Here is a 21,973-nt window from a genome sequence, read left to right as displayed (position 1 = left end):
AGCCTGCCAAGACACCATGCAATCCAGGACAGAAACTCACAAGTACTGAAGGAAAGTTACTTGACAGCCCTGAAGTGTTTAGGAGGTTGGTTGGAAAACTATTGTACTTAACAAACACTAGACTAGATATTTCTTATGCTGTGCAACAGTTGAGTCAGTATGTGGACAAACCTAGGGACACACATTTGACAGCTGCTCACAGAATACTCAGATATCTCAAAGGATCACCTGGGAAAGGTCTGTTCTATGCCTCCAATTCTCAGATTAAATTACAGGCTTTTTCAGATTCAGATTGGGCCACTTGCTCAGAAACTAGAAAGTCCATAACTGGCTATTGCATCTACCTAGGGGAGTCCCTCATTTCATGGAAAACTAAGAAACAAGCTACAGTATCAAGATCTTCATCTGAGGCAGAATACAGGGCTTTGGCTTCCACTGTGTGTGAAATTCAGTGGCTGTTGTATCTTTTATGAGACTTGAAAGCAGAAAGCAGCAGTCCCATTGCTTTGTTCTGTGACAATAAGTCAGCCATTGCCATTGGGGAGAATCATGTGTTTCATGAACGAACCAAACACATTGAGATTGATTGTCATGTTGTGAGACAAAAGGTTCATGAAGGGGTGATTAAGTTGCTTGGGATCCCTTCCAACAAACAGGTTGCTGATGGTTTTACAAAGGCTTTGTCTAAACCATTATTTGATACTTTTCATTCTAAGCTGGGCCTTCAAGACCTTCATGCTCCAGCTTACGGGGGGGGGGGGGTGATGGAGTGATCCATACAACAGAATATAAGCTGTTATAACCACCAGTCTTAACCACCATACTTGGCAGTTATAACCACCATGTGCACAACATATATAAAGCTGTATTTCTCCTTTTACAGTGTAATTTGAACACTTGAATAACAACAATGCATTCTCTCTTTCATCTTTCACTTCTCTATGCTACACTTCTTGTTCCATTACTGTGATCATAGCTAGTTCATCAGTTATAATTTCATACTAAATTTGAATTCTAGATGAAACACCAATATAAATTTGGTTAGAACTTTTTAATGTGGTCTAATCCCTTAGCTTAAACAAATTGATCATCACATTGCTTCTTTAATTCCAAGCTCCCTACCAACCTTCATGATTTCCAGCCTCCATGAGCTGCATCTGATATGATGTTGCAATTATATATTGTGTCCTATTTTGGGTAATATAGACTGCAAAAAGCTTATGATGGAAGGTTTCACAATGGCCCTTTTTGGTAAATGACCGTTAGCTTATTGGGTTAGAGGTATGATTAGTTGATAACATTAGTTGATTGTTGAAAAGTGTTTGGTAAATTAGCTGTTAGCCGATAGCTGTTTGATATAATTTTTAATTTTTTCAGAAAGTTAATTAAAAATGTTGCTTTGAGCAGCCTTTTGAATTTTAACATTTTGGAGTTACATAAAGCTTATTAACCAAACACTTATATTGAATTTTTAACCAAATCAAACAACTAATAGTGGTCAAATAAACCAAAATTTACTGATAGGCTAACTATTTTATCAAACAGGGCCAATGAGTATATTTGACAATGGCCACTTCAACATTTAGTTTTAAGAACCCCGGATGCGGTTTGGGCATGACTAGACGTAGGCAAACTGAAATTGGTGGGTTTATTAGTTACTCCTCTCTAGTATGCCAATAAGTAATTATGAGCTTTGGTTATAATTGAGTAGTCATTTGAGAATCCCAATTATTCCACACCTTCTCGTTTCTCTGCTTCCAAATTTCCCACCAGGCAAACTCTTTTCCAGTACCACAGATTGGGTAACGATTCTCACAACTTACTTTCCTAGAGTGAAAGTATCTTCTGTTGGGAGGTAGTTGACACATGCTTGCTAGAAAAAAAAAAAAAATTCACCTTTCGGGGAATTTTTAATTGCCATAGAATTGACCATCTCTGTTTGTTCTCATCACCAAATTCTCCACTTACCATTTTGTAGCAACTCTTAACCGAGAAGTTGTCGTTCTCAGGGTCCCATATCAGCTTATCTTGAGCATGTTGTCTGGCAATTCAAACTTTTAGTATGAGATCAGCATCCAAAGGAGTGAAAATGGTCTTGATAATCTCTTCATCCCAACACTTATCAAATGTATCCTTTAGAGCTGCTACACTAGCACATTCCATGAGGGGATAAAGAAAGGAGGTTACTTTTGGATTGGCCTTATTTAGAAGCCAATTATCCCTCCATATTTGGATTCGATCACCAATGCCCACTCTTCATCTGCTATGCTTTCTTAGGATCTCCTGTGTTTGTAGCAAACTGCTCTAAATATACGAGGGACTTGGCCCCTTTTTAGCCTCTAAATAAAAAATGATGAATTGGGAAATACCTAGCTTTATAAATCCGAGCTACCAATAAGTTTGTTTGTTGGAATGCCACCTATAAATCTAGGACTAAAAATGGAATTAACTCTATCTATTGTTATGAGTTAATTCCATTTTTGGTCCTAGATTTATATGTGCTAGTCCAATTTTAGTCATTTTTTATTAGAACATCCATATTTGGTCCTAGTATTATTGTAACATGATCATTTTTTGTCCTCTATCAACAAAACAGTTGTAATGTCGTTAAATACAAAGGCATTTTGGTCTTCAATTACAAATTTTTTCAAAAAAAAATAAACATAAAAATATAGGGGGGTCAAGTTACTTTGTATAAAAATGATCGAAAAATCATTGTATTTAACAACATTTCAACAATTTTGTTGACGGAGAACTGAAAATGGTCATGCCACAATAATACTAGTACCAAATGTGGATGTTTTGATAAAAAATGATTAAAAGTGGAATGTCACCTATAAATCTAGGACCAAAAATGGAATTAACTCTTGTTGTTGTTGTTGTTGTTGTTGTTGTTGTTATTATTCATCTTATATGGCAAGCATCTATTGGACCCTACATATTCAAACACTCAAAAAATATAACATATTAAATTCAATATTTTGTTCTTGAAAATGTATGCAAATACGCTATATACACATCAAATTTAAATACTTGAGAGTTTTGAGAAAAACATACTTGATTAAGGTTGACCTAGAATGATTATTGTTCAGGAACGGTGTTCTCTGTTGACAGTAGTCGAAAAATAAAACACGCTATTATCTAGAAGGGAAGGTCAGACATTAATTTTAGATTAAAAAAAACGGAGGTATAATTTTGTCTTAGGACTCCCTTTTTTTTTTTTTTTTTTTTTTTTTTTTTTTAAATAATTTTATTGATGAGCAAAAAAGTCTGGGGGAAACAAAACCCCTACAGTCAAGCCAAAGAGCAAGAAGAACCTTTACAGGAAGAGAATTGAAAGAGCAAAAGAAATTGGGCAAGCTTTTGTTAAGACCTTCCGTGGCAAGGGCATCAGCCACTTGATTTGCCTCTCGATAGATATGCTTTAAGGATGATCCCCACGAAAAGAGGCACGAGCGAATGAAGTTGATAGCTTCCCTAATCTTCCAAGGGGTCTTTGTCGTTTTGGAGTTAACAATGCGAGCAAGACAGATTGAGTCCACTTCCACAAGGTAGGGTGTCTTTGCTGTTAGTTCACACCATTGAAGGGCAAAGCGAAGAGCTAAGGTTTCTGCCTCAAGAGCCGAAGAAGCTGCTAATGGGAAACAAAGTCCTGCAACTAAAAAACCATGAGAGTCGCGCAAACAAGCTCCGCCTGCTGTGCCGTTAGCAGAAAATAATGCATCTGTATTGAGCTTCAATCGACCGGAAGGTGGAGCGAGCCATTTGATCCAGATAGTTCGTTTTCGCGGTGTGGCTGAAAATCTTGCGATCAAACCCTGTGAAAGCAAAACGGAGTCTGAAGTGTCTTTGCATTGAATGGGTCTAGAAAGGGATATCAACACAGTCTCACATTTGATTCTTTTAACAGTGCCAGGGATAGAAAAGGTGGATCCATTATGAATTGAAACAGTGCCAGGGATAGAAAAGGTGGATCCATTATGAATTGATTCATTGTAAGATACCCAAAGCTGCCAAACATTATGAATTGATTCATTGTAAGATACCCAAAGTTGCCAAATAATCAGACTGGGAAGAAGACGCGCTAAGCAGCCAACTGCAGAGTTTGGAGATGAAAACAACCACCAAATGTGACATGTTGCACGAACAGTGCTAGCAAACAACCACCAAATGTGACATGTTGCACGAACAGTGCTAGCATTTGACATTGATAGGTGACATGTTGCACGAACAGTGCTAGCATTTGACATTGATAGTCCAAATATCCCGCCAAAGTGGCTAGCATTTGACATTGATAGTCCAAATATCCCGCCAAAGTGCTGCCAAATTTGTTGAACTCGGTCGCAAAGCAATAAACAATGTTCCAAGCTCGCACTTGCTCTAAGACAAAATGGACAAACTGATGGAACACAAAAACCGAAACGTTCAATGACGTCTGGGAACGGAAGTAGTCTTCTCAAGAGTTTCCACATTAGAATAGATACTTTGGGAGGTATTCCTCCGCCCCAAATGCAGCTAGATGATAAAGTTAATCCCGCTTTTGGTCGAAGGCAGTCATATGCCGAGGAAAAACAAAAATTTCCATAGGTGGATGGCATCCAAACAAGATCGCCAGCAACTTGCACTGTGTTTTCATCAACAAAAACAGCCACCTCTTGTATACGACGCCAAGTAAGGGAGCCCGAATGCCTGGACGAGTCTTCTGGGTAGCGAGCATGCATGAAATCACTCCATAAGGATCCCCCTCGCTTGAAATTGAAATAAATTTTAGCAGAGTGGGTACGTTGAACCGTTGACAGGCAGCGAACGCCTAAGCCGCCCTCTTCTCTCGGTAAGCATATTTTCCTCCATGCAGCCCAGTGTCGCTTTGGTTTTCCATCTTTTGTGCCCCAGAAAAATCTAGCGAGCTTAGATTCAAGTGCTTTCACAATCTGGCTAGGCAGCATAATAGAAGCCATCGTGTAGAGGGGAATCATTGATAGAACATGCTTGATAAGGATGAGCCGACCCCCTGGAGAAAGAAGCTTGCGATGCCAGCTTTGAAGTTTTTCGTCCATATTTTCCAGCAGTCGTCGATGATAAAAGAGCCTATTCCGTCCTCGGAATAGGTTCACCCCTAAATAACGGAAAGGCAAAGATGAACGTTGCATTCCCAAGATGCGTGACATGGTGGCTGCTCTACGGCCTGAGCAGTGTTTAGAAGTAACAAAAAAGCTCTTGGTAAAGTTAATTTTTTGCCCTGAACCTGCTTGATATTGTTTCAATGTTTCCACCAATGTTTTTAAGGAGTTTGATGACCCGTTTGCAAAGATGACAATATCATCTGCAAATGCCAAATGGGTAACAATAGGACAGTTCAAACCAGTTGAGTAAGGGGAGAGTATACCTGTGCCCATTTTGAGAATGAGGGAGCGAGATAATGCTTCTGAGATTAAAATGAACAACATCGGCGATAGTGGATCGCCTTGCTTAACCCCTCGAGTAGGTTGGAAAAAACCACAGCTGACACCATTGATCAATATTGATAATCTTGTCGCTGCAAGGTTGTTCATGACAAGATTTGTAAAAGCAATTGGGAAACCAAACTTTTTAAGCACTGCTCGCAGGAAAGGCCAAGAAACTCTGTCAAATGCTTTCATCATGTCCAATTTAACCACAACATTGGAGCCGCGGCACCTTTTGTCAATGTATTGGAGTAATTCGAATGCAAGCAGAACATTGTCTTGAATGCTTCTACCTTCCACAAATCCTGCCTGTTCATTAGAGATCGATTTAGGCAGAATTTTCCTTAGACGGGTGGCAATGATTCTTGTGAAGACCTTACTAATAAATGTGCATAAGCAGATAGGCCTGAAGTCCGCAAATGTTTCTGGATTATTATTTTTGGGGATCAAAATAATTTGCGCACTAGCTATGGCTTTAGGGACCGGCACCCCCGCATAAAAATCTAACACTGCTTTGTAAACATCTTCTTGTACAATCTCCCAGCATTGTCTGAAGAATGTACCTGAGAAGCCGTCTGGGCCGGCCGCACTATCAGGGTCAAGTTTCCACGCTGCCTCCTTGACCTCCTCACGGGTTGGAGGCCTAGACAGGAGAGCATTGTCTGAAGCTTCCAAGCTGCTAGGGAGGCATTGCAGTAAGGGATCCATTTCAGAGCAATCCTCAGCCAAGAATAAGTTGGAGTAGTAAGATATGGCTTCCTCCTGGATAGCTGTTTGGGTGGTAAGGAGTTCACCGGAGTCATTTTTAATAGCGCAGATACGCTGTCTATGATGTCTATCTTTAACCGTGGCGTGAAAAAAACGAGTGTTGGCGTCGCCTTCTTTTAGCCATTTCACCCTAGCCTTTTGTCTCCAGAACATTTCTTCTTGTTTTAGGGCTATAAGAAGTTCTGCATGGTGTCTGTGCAATAATGTTCGAGTTTCTGGTGTGGGGCATTCATCATAGCATTTCTCTGCCTCAGCTACTGTAGTCTCCAAATTCCTGATACGATCAAAAACATTCCCAAAGGTGTCCCGGTTCCAGGTGCGAAGAGCTAGCTTAAGGCGTTTAAGCTTAAAGGCTAAAGCTCGCATACCTCCACCGTTAGCTGGTAGCGACCAGTTGTTTCTAACAACGTCCATAAAGCCAGAGTGTGTGATCCACATGCTTTGAAAGCGAAACTGCTTAGGGCATGGTAGTTCAGAATTAGCCCCACTTAAAAGGATCGGTGAGTGGTCGGACGTGGTGCGGGCAAGAACAAGGATTCTTATCTCCGTGAAATAATCTCTCAAAGCTGGATTCATTAAGAACCGATCCAACCTCTTCCAAACAGTCCCCGAGTTTCTGGTTCCATGCCAGGTGTATTGACCTCCCATTGTAGCCAAATCAATTAAAGAGTTGTCAATAATGAAGTCAGAAAAGTCTGAGATGCTCCCAAGCTCAGGAAAGGCATTACCTCTGTACTCAGAGATGTTTGAGATGACATTGAAATCCCCACCAAGGAGGAAAGGTCTAGTGTCGTCAATAATCGCATGAAGCTGCCTCCAAAGATGAGCTCTTTCCATTCTAGAGTGTTTTGCGTAAATTGCAATAAATCCAAAGTTGAATTGCCAAGGAACAAAGCGAACATTACAGAAGACAAATTGTTCACTATCAATCACTATATCAACCTCAAAAGAATCCGACCAAAAAAGCCAAATTTTAGTTTCAAGGGAAGCGAAACCACCAGCAAACTTGAATTCTCGGACAAAGCTGTCCAAGCGATCCGAAGCAATAAAAGGTTCAATAACAGAAAGAAAATTGACATGCTCACGGTGAAGGATACGAGAGAGTCTGCGCCGTGAGGAAAGCAGACCCCTGACATTCCAGCTTAGCAAATTCATTTCAAACGATGGGAGAAAGACACTCTAGCGATCTTTCCCACTGAGAGGCGGGTGGTGACAGAGGGTGTGTTGGCAGAGTAGTTCTTCCTAGGCCGATTCTTTTTCTTAGGACTCCCTTTTTTTTCTTCCTCAAATCCACAGAATTATATCCCAAGGGGGATGAGATTCTAATTTCTTGAAAATGAGGAATTTAGTTGCCTTTGGAATTAGGTGGGGATTAAGTGCGAATGGAATTCAAATTCCCTCTAACCAAAAGTCCTGTAAATATATTAGAGTAATAGCAAAAACTTGTGTAAGACCGTCTCACCGTGAGACGGGTCATGTCGGGTCAGGTCAAGGTGAAAATGTGATACTTATACGCACAAATGTTATACTTATATATGCTCAAATGTAATACTAATCAAGAATAAAATTTTTGTTACTTATAATGGTAAATGTAATACTTTTAAGGAAAAATGTATAGTAATAATTTTGCATTTTGATGTAAAACTATTATACTTTATTGCTGATTAATATATGCTACAATTTGATCACATCATTTTTTTTTTGAGTACTATTGACTCTGTTACAATGTAGTACTCAACCGGATGTCACTAGACCACAAGGTCTTTGATCACGTCATTTAATATACAATAATTTTAATAAGGAAAACTAGTATTTTTTATTTTTAAAATAAACCAACATTTCAATTTCTTGATAAAGTACTAAATTGCTCCGATCCCTACCATATTAATGCATTCCTTCTTCTTTTTTTTTTTTTTAAATATTTTTGAGGGGATGAGTATTTTTATAAATTTTTACATTTTATGATGTACAAATATAATACGGAGTAGTATTTTTTAAAAATTTATGTTTTAAAAATTGCTTCTAATTTTAAGTATCTTTTGTTTTACAAGAAATAATATGTAATGAAAGTACACTTTTTATAAAACTTGCTTCGTGACGCTAGCTAATTACTCGATCAATCAATGTAATAATGTGAAATTTAGGCCTGTTTGGTAAATTATGGTTACTAGCTGATAGCTGATTGGATTAGAGAAATAAAGGTCATAACTAGTTGATAACATTTTCAAAAAAAAAAAAAAAACTATTTGATAACATTAGCTGATTAGAAAAATGTTTGGTAAATTAACTGTTAGCTTATAGTTGTTTGGTATAATTTCTTTTCTCAAAAAGCTAAATGAAAAAGTTGGTTTGAGCAATTTTTTAAATTTTAGCATTTTGGAGTTACAAAAAGTTGATTAACCAAACACTTATATTGATTTTTTAGCCAAGTCAAATAGCTAATAGTGGTCAAATAAGATAAAATTGGCTGATAAACTAACTATTTTACCAAACAGGCCTTAGAATTTTCTCATCTTATGCTATATGTTCATCAACAGTGACCTCATTCTCAATGAAAGTGGTCACTAACCGCACTAGGAACATTTTAAACAATTACCTTGAACAGTATAACATTCACATTATAAGTATTTTTTCTTATAATATTGGCTAGAAAAAAAAACAAATAAATAGTAGTCTAGTTAATGTAATTATTGGCTTAGCAACCTTAATGTTTAAATTTACCTTAATGTTTAAATTTATCTCTTCTGAAAGTGACTTATTAGCCTTATTAGTGATGTGAAGGTGCAGGCAAGACGATTACAGTATTATTGAATCTAGCATGTATTCACAATCCAACGAAGCACAAAACCAATCCGCACAAAAGCTGCAACCAACTCGCACGCAATGAAGAAAAGATTAGTTTTCACCCAAGAAGTTCCACCGGCGGACCCGCGGTGTCTATCTTGCATGCATGATATGATCTTCATGTTGAAAACGTCTTCATGAAAAGAGAAGCAACGAAAGAAGAAAAGGAAATTAATGAAATTGAAGGTAGACACGCCAATTGTTCCCTCTATGATGCCCTAAACAATACTAAAATTTCAAAAAGACACAAAGTGCCTACTTAAAATAGATAAGTTCTCTATAAAGTTAATTAGAAATTAAGTTAAACATACAACTTGAAGGATTTCTTTCCCCGTAAAACTAGCCATCATAAATTCGGTTAAACTTTTCAAAATTGACAATTTCATACTAAATTTGAAACATTGATATAAATTTCAGCCGATCTCTGACTGACCGAGCAGGAGGTGTAGGACCCCGTCGTGATTGAGCTGGCTCCCTTGTCTGATTTCTACTAACAGCGTGGCCGTCTGAGTGATCAGAACCAATCCGCACAAATGCTGCAACCAACTCGCACGCAATGAAGAAAAGATTAGTTGTCGCCCCAGAAGTTCCACCGGCGGTCCAGCCTTTCCACAACTCTTATTGTCCGCTTCATGTCTCTTCAGCTCAAATTATCAGCAAATTAAAGCTAAACTGTAACTTCTCTAGTGGCCTTCGTTACTACGTTGTTGTCTCTCACTAATTACATGAATTGTACTGTCTAATAAAAGTAAAGAGACTTCGACTGAGATTATTAGCTACTTTGGTGAGATTATATTCATATATACCGTGTATAGGACAGGAGAAATACGAGCAATAATACACTAAACATGTGAACGGACGATTTTATCCATTCATTTGATCTCAACTTAACCAAAATTTGACGAAGGACCAACATGAGAAAGAATTTGAAAGTCAAGGGACTTAAATTGTCTAAATTAAAAGTCGGGGACTAATTTTGGAAAATCAACATAATCAAAGGACCGAATTAACTCTATTTTTATTTAACATAAATGGTGAGTTTCATATATTTGATAAGTTTGTCAACTGGATCCAAATTAAAAACATGTTGAAAGAATTGAAACCGAAATAGAAACCACCCAACATCATCAAAAACCTCAGCTCGCCCAAATAATTACATCTAAAATATAAACTTCACTTCTTCGATCCACAAGAAAAGAGAAGCATTGAAAGAAGAAAAGGAAATTAATAAGAAATTGAAGGGAGACATGCCAATTGCTCCCTCTATGATGCCTTAAACAATGCTGGAATTTCAAAAAGAGATAGAGTGCCTACTTAAAATTGTTATGCTCTCTATAAAGTTAATTAGAAATTTGGTTAAACGTACAAATTGAAGGATTTCATTCCCACCCCCCTAAAACTAACCATCATAAATTAGGTTAAGTATTTCAAAATTGACAATTTCATAATAAATTTGAAACATTGATTTAAATTTTATCCAAACTTTTAAATGTCATAATTTCATAATTTAAATTCTAGATGAAACACCAATATAAATTTGGTTAGAACATTTTAACGTAGTCTAATCCATTAGCTTAAAAAAATTGATCATCACATAGCTTCTTTAATGCCAAGCTCCCTAGCTACCAACCTTCAGCCTACATGAACTACATCTGATCTGTTTTGCAAGTGTTGCAGTCATATATTGTCTACTATTTTGGGTGATATAGACTGCAAAAAGCTTATGATGGAAGGTTTCACAATGAGTATATTTGAACATGATTGCTAATTTTTTTTAATAAAAGCATAATATTAAAGAGGAAGACAACAAATAATAGATCCTTTTATTAATCATATTTCAGTGCAATATATATACAAGATATACAAAATTCTAATATGACTATATAAGAATAATAAAGATGGGGTATTATCATAGTAAAATAACTCTATTAATATAATGTTCACATCTAATTATTTACAACACTCCCCCTTCGACATTACTATATCATACTCATGTCTCGTTAAAACCTCACAGAAAAAATCAAGTGGAAAAAAACCCAATGAGAAAAAGAATAAATGATATATGTATGTTCATGTGTTCCAATAGCTGCCTCATTAAAAAATCTTTAATTAAGAAAATAATATCAAAACTCAATCAATGGAAAAAGAGTACATGACAACCCCCCTAAAGATAACAATCTTAAAATACCACACATAAAAATATCTTTCTAAAAGTAAGTATAGAGAGGAATTTTGTGAACAAATCTTCTAGATTGTCACTAGAGTGAATATCTTGTATAAAAATATTGTGACTCTTCTAGATTACATGGGTTGAATTTTAAAGCCAGATATTCTTTGTCAAATATTCATAAAATACTCATTTATCATTTGTCCAACACAAGCTTTATTGTATTATCTTTAATTATATAGGGCAATACGTGAGAGTAAAACAAATCATAACTAGTTCGGGACTTGGTATCATGGGTTAGAAATACTACTTCCGTCCCATTTTGGTTGTCTGATTCGTTTAACGAGGCTGGACTGAAGTTATTTTTAATCTAATTTTTAATCTAATTTTTAATAATATTAAGTTTAGCATTAATATATAAAATTTATATATTCAGAAACTACATTAAAAGTACTATTAAACACAAAAAATAAATTTAAAAATAATAAAAAATTACTAAAGAAAATTAAGTAATAAAGAAAGAGTTGATTTGACCAATGAATAGTAAATATGACAGGTAAAATGGGACATATGGAGTAATTATTTCTTAACATTGATTTATATAATAAAGGTTGTAATTCCATAAGGAACTCATGTTGATGATTAGTGATGTATAAATGCGAAATTACTTGGTGAAATTCTCTCCCTCTCATTCTGTTAAAATTTACGTTTATAAGGGTTAAAAGGTGTATGTTGGAAAATGTTACGGGTTTCCTAAAAAGAGGTTTCACATTCCTAAAGGGATTTCTATTCCTAAAAGGACGTTTCTCATTCCTCTTGAAAGAATGTTCTCATCACATCAATAAATACCCACGAAAATTCTAGGGATCGTAAGGTTTTCTGGTCTCTAAGTTTTTCAGTCTCCATATCATCAAGAGGTGATTAAGGCATATAGATCATAGAGGTGAAACATTCTTGTTTCTGCCAATAAGAGAGGGGAGACCAAAGTAGTTTCCATTAAGGGAACCTTCAGCCATGCCCATGATAGAACAGAAGTCTTGTCTAGACTAAACAGTGGGGTTTTTGCTGAAAGTGAGAGTAGATTTGGTAAAGTTCACCGTTTGGCCTGAGGCAAGAACATGATTGGATTGTGTCTTTTAGGGTATTTGCTTCAGTGATGATGGCTTTGCAAAAGATGTAACAGTCATCGGCAAAGAACATGTTAGTGATTGTTGGAGCACCTCTGGCTATGGTTATGCTATGGAGAGAACCCTGTGTTTGGAGCTTCGAGAGCATAAGATGGAAGAAATCAAGGATTAGAATAAAGAGATAAGGGGACATGGGGTCGCCTTGTCTTAGACCTCTACCGGGTGTGACAATACCAACATTTTTTATTTCCAATTAGAAGAATGGTATAGTTGACAGTAGAAATCATTTCTTGGATGATATTGACAACATGAGAGGAGAAACCCAATTTGGTGACAACCGCTAGAAGGAAATCCCAGTTCACATGGTCAAAAGCGCCTTGGTCATATCTAACTTCACACCCACATAGCCCACTTTGCCTTCAAGTCGTGATTGATTTTATAAGCTAACATGATGTTATCTGAAATAAGCCTCCCGGGGACAAAGGCAAAGGCTGATTGTGACTCAGAGACAATGTGATTGAGCATAGGCTTAATACAATTTGAAAGGATCTTTGAGAGCAACTTATAAAGGGTATTGCAGAGAGCAATTGGTCTGAGATCCCCCATACACACAGGTTTGTTTTTTCTTTCGAATAAGCACAATGTGAGTAGAGTTAAGATTTGGGGGCAGTTTACCAGATATAAAAAAGTCTGACCAGAAAACCAACAAGTCATTGCCTAAGATGTCCCAAAACTGTTGATAGAAACCTGGGTTAAGAGGGGATTTATCTGGTTTCATATTAAATAGAGCATCCTTAACTTCTTGAAGGGAAACCCTTACTTATAGAGATATTATCAGCATCAGAAATAACGGGGACAGCACAATTAATAGCAAAATTCATATAGCTCCCAGAAGTGCTAAAGTGATCATTAAAATAGGACGTAATATAGGAATCCAGATGTTTACCTCGTTCAATACAAGAACCATTACTGTTTCTGAGTTTTGTAATGTGATTGGCTTGCTACCTCCTTCTAACTGTTTTGTGATAGAAATTGGAATTTGTTAAACATTCAATTCGTATATAGATTCTATTATATATTTACGAAATTGCAGATCTGTATTGTTGAATATTATTGAAATAAATAATAATGTATGTCTTAGTATTTTGGCATTATTTACTGTTGGCTGTTAGTGCTTAGTTATTTTGTTAGTACGTGCTTTGTTAGTGTGCAAATCATTAGTACGTGGTTTGTTTGTTTCTATTTCATTGCATTCTCTCTGTCTTTGTAATGCTTATATAAAAGGCTATATTAGTTGCATAATAATGATATGAGTTTTCCCTACTCTTGTAGCTCCTTATTTTATAACATTTGGTATCTGAGTCGGGTTAAGTATTCATACGAGCAGTAGCTCTAAGTGAGAGGAAGTGAGTATTAAGAGAGAGTCTTTTCTCATAGCAGATAGTAATGGCAATTGAAAACTTTGTTCAACCCGCAATTCCTCGTTTTGATGGTTACTACGACCATTGGAGCATGCTGATGGAGAATTTCCTGAGGTCTAAAGAACTTTGGCAGTTGCGGAGCCAACTGCAGGGATGCCAGAAGAGCAACGAACAAGATTGGAGGCGTTGAAACTGAAAGATCGCAAAGCAAAAAATTATCTTTTTCAGGCCATCGGACGTCCAATCTTGGAGACAATCCTTTGCAAAGATTCTTCCAAGAGTATATGGGACTCCATGCAGAAAAAATATGAAGGTTCTACGAAAACAAAGAGGCAGTAGCTTCAAGCACTTCGTACAGAGTTCGAAACACTCCGCATGAAGTCGGGAGAGTCAATTACAGAATATCCAATTGTCAACAAGATGCGAAATCATGGTGGCAAAATAGAAGATGCTGATGTTGTTGAAAAGGTTCTTCGATCCATGACATCGAAGTTCAATTTCGTTGTGTGCTCTATACAGGAAGCCAACGACGTTGAAAATCTTTCCTTGGATGAATTACAGAGTTCTTTAATGATTCATGAGCAGAAATTTATTCATCAAGAAAATGAAGAACAAGCACTGAAAATCTCAACAGAAAATCATCCATCATTAAGGGGAAATAGAGGACGAGGCAGAGGAAGAAGAGAAACGCGAGGTGGCCATAATAACACCTCGACAACCCAAAAACCGAGAGACTTGTCAAAGGTTAAGTGTTATCGTTGTCACAAATTTGGTCAATATCAATCAGATTGCCGCACCAATATGAATAAACCAAATGAAGAAAAAATCAACTTTGTAGAAAAAGAAGAAGAGGTATCTCTCTTAGTAGCGTGTCATGTTGATGAAGAAACTCAAAACATGTGGTATTTAGATCACTACAAAAAAAATGCGAAAATAGCGACGGATAATTTCCATCGCTAAATAGGAGAAATTCGTCGCTAAACTGTTTAGCGACGGAAATCGTACGTCGCTAGAATTTTAGCGACACAATTTATTTCCGTCTCTAAAACTTAGCGATGGATATTTCCGTCGCTATGTTAAAATAATCCGTTGCTATATTCACCCGGACAACGATTTCGACGCCGATTTTTGTGATGGATTTGCGATGGAAATTTCCGTCGCTACACCCACAACATTTCCGTCGCTAGACTACTACGACGATCTGATGATGAACTTTGCAAGGGAATAACTACTGATTTTTCCGTCGGTAGACATAGCGTTGGAATTTTTCGTCGCTATCTGTAGTGACGGAAAGTATCGTCGCTAATTCATTTTTGTTATTTGAAATTGATGTCATTTAGCTACGATTTAGTGATGGAATGATCTGTCGCTAAAGTTTACTACGAATTTTTCCGTCTCTATTTCGTTAGTATTCTTTTTTTTATTACATACTTAGCTACGGATTTACCACAATATTTGTCTGTCGCTATATTTTAAAATTTTTTAAAAACTATACCCGCTAATTAATATCACATACCTGCATTAAACCTATAATATAACAAATTTACCCGCTAATTAATATCGCATACATGCAATAAATCTATAATATAATACATCAATAATATAATTGTAAAATATATTATATTAAAACATTCATACTCATCCATCATACTTGTAATCTGAGCTTGTATTTGAGCCTGCATTTGATTTCTTTCAGCTTGTAGTTTAGCATCTATCTCAGCTCTTTTAGCTTGTAGTTTAGCATCCATCTAAGCTCTTTGAGCTTGTAGTTTAGCATCCATCTAAGCTCTTTGAGCTTGTAGTTTAGTCTCCATCTCAGCTCGCATGGTCTCTAACTGTTGGTTCACCATCTCTTTCATTGCATCTTGATGAACTTGTGAGGTAGCAGATGAACCACAACCATTCCCATTGATAAATGAGGATTCCTTAGCCCCTAAGTCATAAATACGTTGTTTTTCTACCCCGCCAACAACATCCACATACAACTATGACATGCTTATATTTAGTACGTGGTTTGTTTCTTTCTATTTCATTGCATTCTCTCTGCCTTTGTAATGTCTATATAAAAAGCTATATTAGTTGCATAATAATGTTATGAGTGTTCTCTACTTTTGTTTCTCCTTATTTTATAACATGTATTTTGGTTATCTATCAAATTAAACATGCTAATAATAAGTTTGCAATAGGATTAAACATGAAAGAGATGATCTTGAATACCCCCAAAGATTGGCTTTTAAAAAAAAAAAAAAAAAAAAAAAAATCTTCAAGCATCTCACGTGAATTTCAAGTAAAATTAAATAAGCAGAGGAAGGCCTACTATCATAACTCACAACTTGAAGATATCCTTGACAAATTCTAATTAATTAATCTCCAGACACAAGCTCAAGAATTGATGTGAACTATAACTCTAGTGAGAAAATTCAAATAAATTAAAGCTTAATTTATTTATTTTTCCACCCTCAATATCCCTGATTTGACGGTATAAAGATATAAACAACAATGATCAAGATCAAGCAGATCAACCAACATTACTAAAGTATTGAAAGAGATTTTAAGGTAAAGGGGTATTAAATCAACAGGAGTATTCAATCTCTGCAAGTACCATGAATAATACATTTACAGATATACTCCCAAGCTCCAACAACTGATCGTCAATGATACATATTTGATGCACACCTTTGAAAGAAACATATAGATTCAAAAAGTTACATATTCATAAGAACAAAATATGGTACTATTGGTTTAAAAATCAAAGACGATTTACATTGGATAATATAATAACACAGATTTCACATCATATCAATCCAAAACAAATGTAAACAAAACTCGCACGCAAAGAAAGAAAGGATTACAAATTTCTTAATTAAAAACAACAACAACATGTAATTCACATACAATATAATGTTTAAGTAGACGTGGCCACGGAAACGACCACTTGCCGATGGAAACTCCGGTGGCAGCCACAGGCAGCGCAGGTGAGAGCGGCGGGGGTGCCTTCTTCTCCGCTGGCCATGAACTCAAGGCAGCCGTCAAGAACATGGCCGCCGGTGGTGGCCGCGTAGTTTCTTTGACATTCACCATATCTAACGATGGTTGTCACCCTAGGAGTTCTACCCGCGGTGTGCCTCCTTGTGCTGTCCAGCCTATCCTCCACTCTTATTGACCTCTTCATGGCTCAAATTAAAGCTAAACTCTAACTTCTTTGGTGGCCTGGAAGATCAGATCAAGATTAGAAATATATAGCTTGTAAAGACATATTTATACCGGCGAGTTCCCGTGAAGCTTTCCGGAATAGCCGTACTTTTTACCGTATAATAATGGAGTGAAGAAACGAGGTAAGCAAGACACAATGTTATTCTTCCATGCATGATATGATCTTCATGTTGAAAACACCTTCATGAAAAGGGAAATGGTTTTGGTGATGATGTTTGTCTAATTGCATGCCTTCCTTACTACGTTGTTGTCTCTCACTAATTACATGAATATTTTCTAATAAAAGTAAATTGATTGCTTGGCTTTCATTCCTGCTGATTTCCGCCGCATAGAACTACTTTATTTGATGATCTGTTTTGGTAGTAGTGTTGCAGTTGTACACTGCAGAAAGCTTAGGAAGGAAGGTTTCAGAATGAGCTAGCTTAGCTACTATATTTGATCATCTGCTAATTTAATGATTTATTCATTTGCAAATCAAATACCACACTTGAATATGTGTGCTTCTAATGGAAACTTCATATTATACTAATTGATGAATTGAATACTTTCAAAATTTTTTTTTGATGAATTGAATTGACTTGAGTTTTAATGATAAGTGAAATCTGTTGAAAAATATGTTTTTGAATGGGCTGGCATCAAGTGATCTACTCATGGTTAACATTTGATTATATATACTTAATATAATGCACCTTATTACAAGGAAAATATAAGGATCACTTCTTTGATCCACAAGAAAAGAGAAGCAATGAAGAAGAAAAATGAAATTAATAGGAAATTGAAGGGAGACACGCCAATTGTTCCGTCTATGATACCGTAAACAATACTAGAATTTCTAAAAGAGATAAAGTGTGTACTTAAAATAGTTACGTTCTTTATATAGGATTTCCTTTCCCCCATAAAACTAGCCGTCATAAATTAGGTTAAGCTTTTCAAAATTGACAATTTTATACTAAATTTGATCAAAATTTTTAATGTCAAAATTTCGTACTAAATTTGAACTACTCTAGATTAAACATCGGTATAAATTTGGTTAGAACTTTTTAATATGGTCTTCCCTTAGCTTAAAAAAATTGATCATCACAATTGCTTCTTTAGTACCAAGCTCCCTACCAACCTTCATGACTTCCAGCCTCCATGAACTGCATCGATCTGATATGTTTTGCTATTTGCAGTCATATATTGTTTCCTATTTTGGGTAATATAGACTGTAAAAAGTTTATGATGGAAGGTTTCACAATGAGTATATTTGACCATGATTGCTAATTTTTATTTTTTTTTTGAATAAGAGCATGCATTATATTAAATCAACTCCGAAAACAGAACATTACAAATGATAACAGAGGATTATTGGAAAACCACATAGAACAAATTAAGCTTAGAAACGGACTGCTATCTTATGGGCCACCCGATTCAACTGGTTGTTTTGCAAAAGAAACAAACACATGAAGAAATTCACTCATTAATTGTTAATGTTCCAGAGAATCAAATGAAAGGATGAGTCTCCCCTAATTGGATTAAGAGATTGCACCATCTAGAGAGAGTCTATTTCAATGTGTATATTATCAAAAAATTTCTCCTTACGCCAATCATACAATCCGACCCTGTTCGAACCACGTATTCACCAATACCATCGTATGTGCTGCATCATTATATGTTCGTCAACAATGACTCATCCTCGTTGAAAGTTGTCACTAATCACACTAGTAAGATTTTGTGCAACCAGCTTGAACAATATAACATTCTCATTTTAAGTATTTCTTATTATAATATTGGCTAGAAATTTTTTTTTTTAAAAAGTAGATAAGTTGAAGTCGAGTTAGTCTTAGTAACCTTAATGTTTTAAATTCATCTTTTATGAAAATGACTTATTCGCCTCTTGGTGATGTGAAGTTGCAGGCAAGTAGATTACAATATTGTCAGAATCAAGGTAGCATGTATTCATAATCCAACCTATAGCACAAAACCAATCCGCACAAATGCTACAACCAACTCGTACGCAGTGAAGAAATGATTAAGGGTGTGTTTGGTTGCACATTGAAATCGGAATCAGAATGATAATCAAATACTTGGTAATGGTAATGGTTTTAGTTAAAGTATTTTTTAATATTATTGAGTTAATTTCATTTGTGGCCCTAAATTTATATGTGACAGTACAGTTTTAATTTTTTTTTTTTTATCATAACTAATATCCACATTTGATCCTAGTATTATTGTGACATGACCATTTTTGGTCCTCTATCAACAAAACAGTTGTAATGTCCTTAAATACAAAGGCCTCAATTAGTTATACCCTCTAACCTAATCAGCTAACAGTCATTTACCAAACAAGGCCACTGGCGAGTTTTCATGACACTTTCCGGATAACTCTCACTTTTTAACGTATGATAATGGAGTTAAACGAGGTAAGCACGACACTGAGCCTAGCATGAAAGCTTAACATGTGATGTGTAACGTATACTAACGCATCACACCAACCTCAATGTCTATATTGCATGATATGATCAGCATTTTGAATATGCCATGAACTGGCCGGCCAGGTTAACGGTTTTGCAGATGCTGTTTGTCTAAATGTCTCCTACCATCTTGTCTCTAGCTGCGAGCTGATGAATCACAATTTCTAATGAAACTAAATTGGTTTGATAAAGACAAATAATCTTTTCTCCAATCCACAAGAAAAGAGAAGCAACTAAAGAAGGAAAACATGGTTCTTGTTCCCTTTTTGATGTCGTAGAAGGCATTATAATACCAAAAATAGAGATCGAGAGAGTTTCTTTCTCTCAAAAGCCTGTAATTAAAAATTAGGTTAAACATTTTAAACTTAACAATCTCATACTAAATTTGAAACGTTACTATAAATTTGATCAAACTATTTTAATCTAATTATTTCATACTAAATTTTCTCCCGATTTACAAATTATTTCACATGACATGTCAATTATTGTATTTTCATTTTTCAGAGATTCGGATCATTTTAAAGCGTGAAACGCAGGGTAACATTCACAATCTAAGAACAAAGCAAAGAACCCAGGAAATGCACGGTAAGTTGGTAATTAGGCAGCTTATTGAACAACTTTTGATATGGAGAGTCGTAGTTTAGAATTGCGGTAGGCATGCTATTTGAAACGCATAAGGTAGTATGGGGTGGGGTTAGACAATGACCACTATTAGTTGTTTGACTTGGTTAAAAAATGAATATAAATATTTAATTAATCAACTTTTTGTAACTCTAAAATATTAAAATTCAAAAAGTTGCTCAAAGTAACTTTTTCAATTAGCTTTATGAGAAAAGAAATTATACTAAAAAACTATCAGCTAACATTTAATTTACTAAACGCTTTTTTACAAAAAGTTAATGTTATCAAGTAGTCATACTCTCTAACCCAATCAGTTAACAGCTATCAGTTAACAACCATTTACCAAACATGGCATTCTTTTTCATGCATCATAGTTATTTGCATCTTTGTTGTAATATTGTAATTACATTTTTAGTCAAGAAAGCATCCCTCATCTAAACTTATTAGGGGATTAAGTGTGACAATTTCAGTAAAGGTTGTCACTTGTCACAGCCTCTACTGCTTAGCCTACTTGGTAACTATAAGGTTACAAGTTTGATTTTCAATGGGAGTTAGTCAACTATTAGCAAATTGGGTTGGTTTTACCTCTAATTCTTGGGTAGTGGCTAGCAGGGATATGATAAAAAAGAAAATTTGTGAATTAATATAGACACATTGATCTCATGATTATTCAGCTAAGTTTTCAAGGTAGACTTCAATACATTTTTTTCAAAAGACATAATGTTGGAGCTCGAAATATTAATTATAAAAATAAACTTAAAAGAAAAATTATATTAGATATTAAACCTTTCCAAAATAAACCTCAACACAACAACATCATTCGTGATCACCATCATCTCTCCAAATAAATTCATGTGGCGAAACAATATACTCTGAACATAGGAACATATACCATGCATCCAGCAAGACGCCATGATGTAATTTTTCTTTCAAGAAATTGTTGTTGAGTGTATCATTCTTCAAATCATAATAAACTAATATTTTCCAGCCGGAACCAAAGAACGAGCTGCATTGATATGATCCCACATCGGCTCCACAAGAGATTGTGGAGTGGTACTTAAGTTGGGGCCAAACCTCCACTCATGAGCTAGCTTTTGTGGTGGAGTTAGGGTCTTGGCTTGAGGGCCGTATCATTGGTGCTCTCATTGAGAGGCCGGAGTGTGGTGGGAAAGGGCTACCTGGAAGAGGGCTACCCGATGCTTGATAAGGTTCAAAGAGAACCGGGAAGAGTCCAGAGTGAAGCCATCCACTCATCCGGTGCTGGCCTAGCGGAGGGGGCGACCTAGAAAAGGGCTACCTGGTGCCGAGAAGAGTCCGGAGTGTGAGTCGTCTAGAGTAAGCCGCCGCGGACGACGTCGGCTTCTCAAGGGGTGGGCAATGATATGATCCCACATCGGCTCCACAAGAGATTGTGGAGTGGTACTTAAGTTGGGGCCAAACCTCCACTCATGAGCTAGCTTTTGTGGTGGAGTTAGGGTCTTGGCTTGAGTGCCGTATCATTGGTGCTCTCATTGAGAGGCCGGAGTGTTGTGGAAGAGGGCTACCCGGTGCTTGATAAGGTTCAAAGAGAACCGGGAAGAGTCCAGAGTGAAGCCATCCACTCATCCGGTGCTGGCCTAGCGGAGGGGGCGACCTAGAAAAGGGCTACCTGGTGCCGAGAAGAGTCCGGAGTGTGAGTCGTCTAGAGTAAGCCGCCGCGGACGACGTCGGCTTCTCAAGGGGTGGGCAATGATATGATCCCACATCGGCTCCACAAGAGATTGTAGAGTGGTACTTAAGTTGGGGCCAAACCTCCATGAGCTAGCTTTTGTGGTGGAGTTAGGGTCTTGGCTTGAGTGCCGTATCATTGGTGCTTTCATTGAGAGGCCGGAGTGTGGTGGGAAAGGGCTACCTGGAAGAGGGCTACCCGATGCTT

This window comes from Ipomoea triloba, chromosome 4, assembly GCF_003576645.1.
Source record: "Ipomoea triloba cultivar NCNSP0323 chromosome 4, ASM357664v1".
Classification (NCBI taxonomy): domain Eukaryota; kingdom Viridiplantae; phylum Streptophyta; class Magnoliopsida; order Solanales; family Convolvulaceae; genus Ipomoea; species Ipomoea triloba.
Note: the sequence above shows the minus strand (reverse complement) of the source record.